The sequence below is a fragment of the Sinocyclocheilus grahami genome, unplaced genomic scaffold (assembly GCF_001515645.1).
Source record: "Sinocyclocheilus grahami isolate Dianchi unplaced genomic scaffold, SAMN03320097.WGS_v1.1 scaffold16.1, whole genome shotgun sequence".
In the NCBI taxonomy this organism is placed as follows: domain Eukaryota; kingdom Metazoa; phylum Chordata; class Actinopteri; order Cypriniformes; family Cyprinidae; genus Sinocyclocheilus; species Sinocyclocheilus grahami.
The window spans coordinates 2956770-2967807 of NW_015505195.1; the positions used below are offsets into that span (position 1 = coordinate 2956770).

At 37.2% G+C, this 11038-nt stretch overlaps 1 protein-coding gene across 1 annotated transcript in view; it reads right to left on the minus strand.

The window, feature by feature from the left end:
• LOC107549930 (semaphorin-6B-like) overlaps positions 1-11038 on the minus strand; it is a 75656-nt gene that overhangs the window by 50409 nt on the left and 14209 nt on the right. The gene's annotated exons all lie outside the window — the stretch shown is intronic.

Sequence of the window (11038 nt, forward strand, 5' to 3'; positions counted from 1 at the left end):
GGTTATTTAGACCTTATCAAATGAACAACCAGTCAGTAATTATAAAGCCTTTTTCAGACTGTCAGTTCAAATCCGATTTTTCTGCATATCTGATTGGAATCTGATTTAAATGATTGACTGTCCACACTGTGTATCACATCTGTTCAGATCCGATTTGTGTCTGTGGCGTTTTTTTTCGTTTTACTGAATATCTGCATTGGTTTCTATGGCAATGACGTTGCGTTGGTATGCCTACGCTAAAAACAACAGTAACAGTAATACAGTTTGCAATACTAATGTTGTCTTACAACATGGCAACATGTTGCAGTCACACTGGACTATAATAGATCTTATGAGGCAGCGGCAGAAACGTAGGAAGCTGGAATGCGCGGTTTTATTCTGTGCTGCCGTCTCCATCGGTCTCAAAACTCAGAGGTTTGTAGGCAAGCACTATATTGTCATTTGACTTTCACGTTGCAACAACACAACCTTGTTTCTGCAAAGACATTCAGCATGTTTTCTACAAACAACATCTCACATTTTTACATTTTACATGGCGTGAGAAAATGATGCCATGCTAATTCTGATCTGAGTGGTCAGACTGAAACAGATTTCCAAAAAAAAAAAGCTATTTGAATAAGATTTCAAATCACATATGAATGGGTCTTGAAACAGATGTGTTAAAAATCAGATTTCATGTAATTTTTTGCCGTTCAGGCAAGCGAAATATGATCGGATTCCAATTGGATATGCACAAAAATCGGATTTGGACTGACAATCTGAACAAGGTTTAAGTACCATAAGCCTAACAACACAACACAGTAACAGAGCGTAAGCTGTATGCGTTTGATTCATTAAAAATAATCAATTCAAAATGGTGCAGTCACATTTACCATTGTTTGGTGAATTTATGTTCAGGGATAAGATATACTGGTTGTGCTGTATGCATTTTATTCACTAAAAAGAATTGATTCATTAGAGTCATTCACTTCAGATGAGATGTATTGGCTGTGCTGTATGCGTTTGATTTGCTAAAAGAACTGGCTCAGGAATCAGACTACACTGATCAGCGTGATTCAGTAGCGGCATTGCAGTGATGCTGAACAGTAGTGGAGGAAACATTTTCAGAGTATTTTAGTAACGTGTTCCTCTTTAATCGTTATGGAAATGAATGGCCTGGAAAGAACGGCATTGTTCGGCCAACAGGTAGACCTGACACACACTCAGTCACTTTACATATTAGAGAGCTCAATCGAGATACAAAATGTTCAAATGTTCAAAAACCCCACAGCACTAAACTCAACATAAAATCAACATACAAAAACACTTTATTTTTAGTAACTAGAGAACTTTTAATTAATATTTGGCTTAGCCAAAACCAACAACAATAGGATTCACAAGCCTCTATAGAGTTTCCCCTGTCAATGTAATTACGAACGTTTGAGAAGGTAATTATCTGAATGAGGTCATAAGATACCGTGAGAGGAGCATGGACGGGACAGCAGTATCTCTGACTGACCATTGAGAAGCTGATACTTAAGATAACAAATCACTTAGCTAATCAATGATAGCTTGGTAGTGCAGGCTGCTTAATGAACTCTGATCTACTGTCAATATCTGAGGAATGATTGAACAAAAACAAAGGAAGTGGCAACTCCAAGCTGGAGATCATGAGTAGAATGAGTATCTGGCAAGCAACCCCCATGCTAGTGTCAAGCTGCATACTCGGAATTTCAAGGACATTAAACCTGGTTGAAATTCAAATGCTTTGTGCATGATTAAGGTTACTATGAGACCTATTCTCTGCCTTTAAAAAGCACACATTTTCAGATATGTATTCTGGGTAAAGGAAGAAAAGCACTGATTTCATTATGGAATCCTGAGAGATTTGAACACGATAAATCATCTAAGGATTTGAGAGCAAACTTCATTTATGTGTGTCCCAGATAAAAAACTGATAATGAGACTACAGAGTGTGGCATTAATGAGAGAATTGATCAGTAATAAAGGCATGAATTAATGCATGCATTATTAGCCCCGAATGATCACAGAGAACAGAAATTAAACCACTATCTGACATTCGCTTCTAATTAGTGAATCTGAAGGTAAAGAATGTCTTGGCACATTTGAACAGCTACAGCATATCATGGTCTATAATGGATCAATTCACTTACATAAGGCCCCTAAAGAGAGCACATTCTGTTGCAAGCAGCAGCAAGAGAACATATGCTATGGGAAACTGCTTCATGGCCTGGCCTTGACCTCTCATGAAACCCACACTGTAACCTCATGTTTTCAAATTTGCCTTAAAGGCTCCTGGATGCAAACCATGTTGATCCACTATTAAGGCAACATACATTTTTTGGCATCTTAGCATATAGTTTTCTATAATAATCAGCCATTTTTCTATTTTTTTTTTACAAGCAGTTTATCACAAATTATTTATTATGTGAAGTTAATTCCTGGATGACAATTTGTTTTTCCAAAGGCAAAGCAGGTTTTCTTACATAGCACATTTCATAATGGTAATTCAAAGTGCTAAAATGGATTTTAAAAGTAATCATAACAGATGAATAAGAAATAAACATTATAAAAAGAAAAAAAGATTTCAAATAAAAAAATAACAGGCTAATTTATTTATAAAAAGAAGAGAAATCTTAAAGATATAATTCAAACAAAAGTGAAAATTCAGTCATCATTTACTCACCCTCATTTCATTTCCAATTTGTATTAACTGATTTTCTTCTGTGAAATACAAAATACAACCCAACATTGTGAAATACTATCACAATATAACATAACTGTTTTCTATATAAATATATTTAAAAATAAAATGTATTCCTGTGATGGCAAGGTTCAGTATTCAGTGTCACATCATGACTCTTCAGAAATCATTCTGATATGCTGATTTGGTGCTCAACATTTTTTATTATTATCAATGTTGAAAACAGTTGTGCTGCTTAATATTTTTTGTGTAAACCGTGCTTAATTTTTCTTTTTTTCAGGATTACTTGACAAATAGAAGTTAAAAATGAAAAAAAAAGTCTTTACTGTCACTTTTGAACAGTTTAAATGCTGAATAAAAGTATGAATGTCTTTAAAAAAAATCTTATTGCCTTTAAACTTCAGAAAAACTACAATTGAAATCACTATATAAATTGAAAATGAAACAGATTTGAGAACCTGGAACTAACTCTTGATTGTGTGTTCTTGCATATCTTACAATGAATTGTGACTATTTAAGAACATTTCAGTCTAGATATTGAATATAGTGAGTCGACGGGCAAAGTTCCTGTGTTTTAATTCACATCGAGGGCAGTAATAAAAGAGCTTTTAATGGCCAAACATCATCATAAACACATCAGAAGTAGTACAGCAGACTGTGGTGAGGTCGACCTCTCACCCGGCTGAAGGCTTCATGCGCTGTAAATCATGTATGTAACGGATGAAATGGAAACAACTCTACATCGTTAAAAGGAGGAAAAAAGAATGCTAAAAGATTAAAGCTATTCCATCCATCATATCCACTGCCGTAAAAACAAGCCAAGCAAAAACAGGGAGGCGATAATCCACTGCACAGTCATAAATAAAATGAAAAAGTTCAGGCTAATGACTAAGAGGACTTGCAAAGATCACAAAGTTTCCCGGGTTGACAAGCTTTACTTGCCTGAGACTCCCACAGGGCTGTGAATTACCTACAAATATACCCCGCAGAATCTCAGTCGTGCTCATCACAAGCTGTCAGGGTTTTTTATTTATTTATTATTTTGAAGAAGTCGGAAGAGGAGGATAAACGGGGATGAAAGAGAGGGGGAAGATTACTAGGAGGAATAAGAACAGAAAGAGAGATAGAGAGACGTGTGCATGAGTGTATGTGTGTCATGCTCGTCATGCAAAATTAACGTCTTTAGGGATGATGCACGCTGCAGTAGAGCAGCACTACTGAGCTCATACGAATAGAAATACATAGAAAAACAATAAACACCTCCCCTCATAGCATATGGTTCAGCAGAGCATCTTATAAATATCACTCCTCTGGGAATTTTCAGTTTGTTGCCTCTCATTAACTTTACGACACCAATATATTACATGCTCTAGACATAGAGAAAGCTCACTAAAAATAGGAAACATCTGGTTCATATTCACCTCATAATCAAATGAAAAAAAGATTACTATATTTTAAATAAAGAAAATTAAGTCTTTTTTAAATGTTTTGAATTTTGACATTGTTTTCATGACAATTATGCACATTTTCCCAATTCTTTCATATATGCCAGTAGCTACAATAATGCAAAAATATTATATATTATTTAAACAGTGAAATTGAAACTATAAGTACACACTGTTGTACAATTGTTGCATTGAATTTCATTCAAAAAATTTTTTAATAAAAACTGCATACTTATGCATACTTCCCTACTACATATGTTAAAATGTCAAAAATAAGCAGAATGTCTAAATGTGCACATTTCATGAAACACTCTGTGAACAATGTCTGGATGATCTACTGCATTCGTTAAGTGTGCATACAGTGGACAGTTTGCTATCCCATAATGCCACAGTAGCTGAGGAGAAGCCACATTTGAAAAATAAAAAATAAAAATGGCAGAAAACTGTGAGCCGAGCACTTCTTTTCAAGTGCTAATTACCCAGAAAGTTTTTACCACAAGCCAAAATACAATGCCAACATGTCCGGGAATGCATTCATAACATTGAGTCTGGATAATGAAAGAATGCACTTCAACAGTCGAGAATTTATCCATCAAATCCAGTACATACAGTGAAAGTATTTTGTATGCAGCCAGTGTCTAGACATGATGATTTTCATTATTTACGCATTATACCAATATGAATTTGGAGGAAAATGTGCTTATATGTCATGAAAATAACATCACAATTTTTTTCTTCTAATTTTTGGGGGTGAAATTTAACATGGACATTTCCTCATCAGATTTACTCATAAAACAGCAGTCAGTGAGTGAGTTAGTGTGCAAAGAGCTTGTTCAAATTCCAGATGCAGCATATTGATGAGTATATGAGCATTCATATCTCTCCATTTCTCAGTGCTAGAGTTGCTTCAGGCAGACTTTACAGCCAACACACCGATCTGTGGACACATATTTATTCAGTTCATCATTCGTCCATCTGCTCTTCCTCTCTCTCTCTCTTTCTCCCTCACGGTGTGTTTGTCTGTACCCCCTCTTTCCCCCCACCTCTCTCTTCCCTCCAGTTTCCCCTATTGCCCAAATTCTCTCCACAAAATCAGCCACCAGCTCACCCTATTTAGTGAGATAAATTTCCCACACAATCCATAGAGCCATACAGGTGTGTGTGCGCATGTGCATAGGTTTCTTATGTCAGTTCTCCATCAGTGCACAGCGATACATGGATTAGCAAGGGAAACATTCACAATGCATGCCAATCAAACCCATTCTGAGCCCGCTAATTATTGAGTATTCAAGGTGGAGGCACACACAGAGATGAGCGTGCACATGTTGTGAATATCAGCATGTTGCAGGCTGCGCTCCAAGCACAGGGCTGAGATGAGAGAGAGAGAGAGAGAGAGAGAGAGATTTTATTCCTCACTCTGGCTGACAGGCATAATAATCAGACCGGAGCATTACAAACCAGTCCAACTATACATCTCTCTTGTTCTCTTTCTTTCCTTCCTCTTGTCTCATTTCCTCACACGTGCCAGTTTAGTTTTCTCTTCTATAAAACTGGTCCATAGGACTTGTGCACTATATTACAAGTCTTCTGAAGCCATGCTTTCTATGAGGAACAGGAAATGAAATCAAAATTAGGGATTCTGGACAGTACATATTTCATGTACTGTATTTTGTCTAAATACATTTTAAAAATCATAAAATGTATTATAAATTACTTATATACTATTATAATGTGTAATATGCGTTTAGTTTAGTGTTTAGTTTAATATTTAGAATCAGCTTTTATTTTTAATTTTCCATTTTTCTTTTAAATTTAGTTTCATTAACACTTAATAAACGTTTTAATTGGTTTATTAGTTTATAATATCTCTATTTAGCTTTATTTTCATTTCAGTTTTTAGTAATTGTGGTACTCCTTATAAATTAAGTTAGTAACTTGTAACTTATTTCAGTTAGTTGCATTTCTAATTTGAGTTTTAATTTTTTCATATAATATATTTTATCATTTATAATTTTATAAGTGAATTTGGGCATCACATTATTACAAATGAGAAATATTAATTTTGGAATTTGCTAAAGGTTACATTTATTAAAATTCATATGGTTTGTGTTATTAAATTATTAGTTTTTTTAAAGATTAACTTTAAGTGAACATTACATGACAGCAAAGTTAACAATCTAAATGTAAAAATAGGGGGAATAAGCATGTACAATTAAATATTCCATATCAACAAATGAAAAAAAAATCTAGTATTGAAAGTTCCAGTCACCAATTCATTGCAGCCAATGCAGCCATTACAGACCAGTATAATTCATCAGAATCATATTTGAAATGACATAAGGGAGAGTAAATAGTAGAAATTTCACTTTCAGGTGTACTAATCCAACCAGCACTCAAACAACACATAACCTGTAAAAAATCATGCTGGTCTTTCAGCAGGGTATACATTCATTGCAAATGCCTCTACATCGCTGTGTCTTTCTCTCTGCCATCTCAATGTGCCTTATTTATGACAGGGTGGAGGTTGCTCATTGTCGTTTTAGCTGAACATGGGAAAACTTCCTCCTCTCTTTCACTCCCCATCAGTGTCCTCTCTCACGACTCCTTATCAGACCTCAGACAGCCTGTCTGTGCAGCGCTCTGTTTATGGAAACACTGTAGAGAGGGATTTCAGTGGAGTGTGTGCATGCAGCATCCTGAAAGCATATCAAATGTGAAGGGTCTATGTGCGTGTGTATAAGCACTTTGAGAGTGCATGCTTGTGTGTTGTTTTGGATTGATCCGTACCGGCCTTTCTTTTGAATCAGATCCATCGAAGGGGTGGGGTGCTGCAAATTAAAAGGAGGAAAGATGGATGGAATAAGGATTGATGTTTACTGAGTCAGTTTCTAAAGAGATGACAAACAAGGGACAGATTTAGTCATAGGCAGGGACTGATGGAGCAACCAAAGCCATTTAGAGAGAGAAAAATAACACGCACAGACAAAAAGAAGCAGAAAGAGAGAGAGAGAGAGAGAGGAAGGGACAGAGAAAGACAGAAATGATGGCAAGACAAAAACAACATGGGGTGGCAAGTAAATATGGGTGAAAGCTTCCTGGATTCGTGAAAATATAAAGTGCAGAAGGACATAGAAAGAGAGAATGGGCAAAGAAAAAGAGAAGAGAGGGATTAACAGAGTGTGAAACCATTATGCTGAAAGAGTGAAAGCCTAGAGCCCAATAAACAGCCCTATAGGCGATGACATTAATGTGTGTGCACGTCTGGACGCCTGAAATGCAGAACTGGCACATAAATAAATACGGCTATCGAATGCAGTCTGAGATGGAGAGAGATGTAGCCTTGACCTGCAGACCTTTTCTTTTGCTTCACAATATCTGGTGTTTACTTCCTCCCAGCTGAATCGCTCCACACAGCCATAAAATCTCTGACAGCACCTGAAAAGCTGAGCAGAAAGTGAGATTTTTTTTTGTTTAAATTGTGAGCCGGTTTTGTTCCTCCATCATTCATGCTTCGGCCTTGAGCGTTCACGGCGAACCCCGCGTAATGGAGGCTTGCTTTAGTTCACATGCTCCACTTGTATGAGAATGGTTTACAATCAATAAAGCCTTTTACCTCGGAGCGTGTCACGGCTTGCATTCCCCCCGACTGGCTCTTTTGTGGTCTCGCTCAAGAACATTGTGGAAAAACGTAGTCAATAGCCTTGAAGAGTGTGAGGTCACTGAAGGGAAACATAACATCCTTATGTGTCAAGCCAAGCGTGTCCAACACGATATGCTTTGAGAGAGGTATGGAAAGGAAGGGGACAGGGGAGGTGGGCTGGAAACAGCAGACTTCCTCAGAAAGTGCTGGTAAGGCTGGTAAAGCCACATTGGATTCACTCTCTCATCACTGAAGAATGGATGGATGGATCCATTTCTAAACCTACAGCACAAAACACAGCGACCAGTGCAGTCTGATTCATGAACAAACTACTGTTATGAGTCGGTTTGTTTTAGCAAACCAAAAAACATCAATTAGCAATCATCATCGCACACTAGGGATGTAACGATTACCGGATTTGATGATAAATCGTGGTAAAATACCCCACGGTTAGTATTACCGTTTCATATTTTAATTATCACTATAACTGTAATCGATTACCGCGATTTGAACAACTGAGGATAAATAAATAGTGTACTGCACAGGGCTCCAGTGTGAAACCAAATGGGCTCATTTTGCGATAATTTTTTCTGCCGGTGTGACTAAATTTTGTGTGCGGTCACACTGGCGCGACCACCGCATTGTTTAACTCATAAGCACTGCGTTTCTGTTGCATGTGAGAAACATCAAACGGCAAACGAAACTGAAAGCATAACGAAACCGCGCAACTCGTTTGAGCTGCGCAGCGCTAGAGTGTAGAGCCTGGTTTATACTTGCCGCGTCAGGAGGGCGAAGCTGCGTGCAGAAAAAATTACGCGAATATTGAGGAAACGTTGGATGGGTTTCATGCTGAAGTAAAGTAAAAGACCGCTTCTCAAACCAAAGGTGAACATGTTGGTATTCTTGTGGGACAAAAAACTGCAAGCACGGTCACCGACAGCAAGTTTAGTTTTACTTTTCTTTTTGTTTTCATTTTGAAAAGCTTATCTTCTTTGCGGTTTACCTCATGTTATGCTATGGAGGCTCTCTTTTTTATTTATTTGATTCCTCAGTGTTTGCTAAACGTGCACACCTGCAGGTAATAGATAGGTGCGTAGGGAAACAGACCAAAAAAGTCAAAGTTGTTGATCAGCAAATCATAGAAAAAGAAAAAAACAGTACAGTCTGATTTTCATATAAATGTTTCTCATGAACTGGTTTTTAGTCAAACCATGCAAAACTACCAGTGTGGTTCTTTTACTGAATTAATGACTCATATAACTCAGGTCTGTTAAGTGAATCAAAACCATACAACATTAACACTAATAATAATAATAATAACAACAATAATAAGAATAATATAAAACTGATCAATAATAATTGCATTGTGCACTTTACATTTACCTTTTTTGTTCAAAGTATTAACATTTCTAGAAAACATAAAAATACATTATTATTATTACTAAAAATGTAAAGAAAATTTAATGCAAAACTAAAAATGTTTAGAAAATATAAAAGTACATAAAACGTGCAATTATATAAAAGATAAAAATGTAACAATAATGTAATATAATATAATATAAAATAATATAATATAAAAACTGATAAAGGTTTTGTGAGGGACAAGTAAAAATTGCAGACATGAATTTGCATTAGGTTTTTCTCAACTTTTTGATGCTCTCCACTCTGCTGTCAATCAACAATCCCTCACACGAGTCGACAACTCACCTCCCATAGAGAGTGAATTGAAAATGTCCAGCTCAGCTCCACTCACTCTGCGCCAGCGGACATGTGGTTACAGAAACATCCAGACAGACTCATATCTGCGTAAAAATTTTACACTGCATGAAAGAAAAACAGGGAAGTACACGGATAAGCATTTATCTTTGCTTTCATTCTCGTCCCGCTCTAATATAGACAGAAGCATTTGAAACTCTATTACCTCAGCGTATCTCTTTGTCAACACTCAAGGTAGTTTGAAAACAGCGGGATGCTTGTTTGTACCGATACTTGAGTACACTTCAAATTTCCTTTCTGAGCATGCATACTCATGTCTCGGAGGGATATTTAAGGGCTTTCATACCAATCACTTACAAGTCTGGGAGTTTTAAACAAATCCTGAGCGATTCCTAATGCTTAACAGGTGTTTAGGCTGTAAAATAGGGCCCACTTATCATAATCATGCAGTGTACAGTTAAAGGAATCAGCTGTGATTTCTATCCTCTCACTAGGAGTCTTTTCTATTCTTAACTCGTGCGACATCCCTCTCCTCTATCTTGCTGCGGGTGAGCAGAGGAGAATCTATCGTAGATTAAATTGGCCTGTGCTTCAGCCCAACTGGTCTAAGTGCCAAACTCTCACTTCTCCCATCTCTCATCGCATCCTGAGATAATAACCCTTCCAAACTTTCCCTCTCTCCCTGCTTTCCTCTGCTGGTGACCTCCTCTTTCTCTCCTTTAGCCCGTAGCGCCCACTCTCCATCCATGATATGTGGAATCTCCGCCTTCAATCTCCTTATTTCTCCGCCTGAAGCTCTTTTTCACCCCTATCAAATGCACACAAAGGCCCCAATTGGCCCTTTCCCATCATGCACCAGCACTTCCCCTCTTCCCTGTCCCCATGCTGCGAATCTGACCTTGGCTACGTGGCTGAAATGGAGCCTCCGATAAAATCGCTAAACCTCCGGTCCACCTCATAATCTCAAATTACACACTAATGCCTCATATGGTGGCTTCCCAGAGGGACCTGTTTGGGTTTGATTGAATGCAAGTCTGTGTGCACATGACTATTTGTAAGGAGGGGGAGGGGTCTTTAAAATCAGCTACTAGAATGACAATATATGTTTTTGCATTAAAGGGATAGTCTTCATTTTATCACTTGCGTCATTCCAAACCTGGATGACTTTTATGGAACACTGAAGGAGATATTGGTAGACTAATAACAGCACTTTGCAAAACACTGAAAGCAAATATTGACCACTTTGGCTCCATAACTAATTTACTCATTCATTTTTTTTTCTATAGGGAATTTAAAAAAGGAGAAAATACAGGTAAAACACATGTGAAAAATAAATACAGAAATTCCTTCATATTAACAGTACATTGGGCCCTATTTTTACAGACCTCTCTTAATAACCCTATAATAAGGACATGACAATAAGGACTGCCTGATGGCCGGTGCCAGCATGAAAGACGATTGGGACAGTTGACGAATTTTCATCTTGCCTCTGTATTAGGGATGCACGATATATCGGCCACCATATCGGTATCG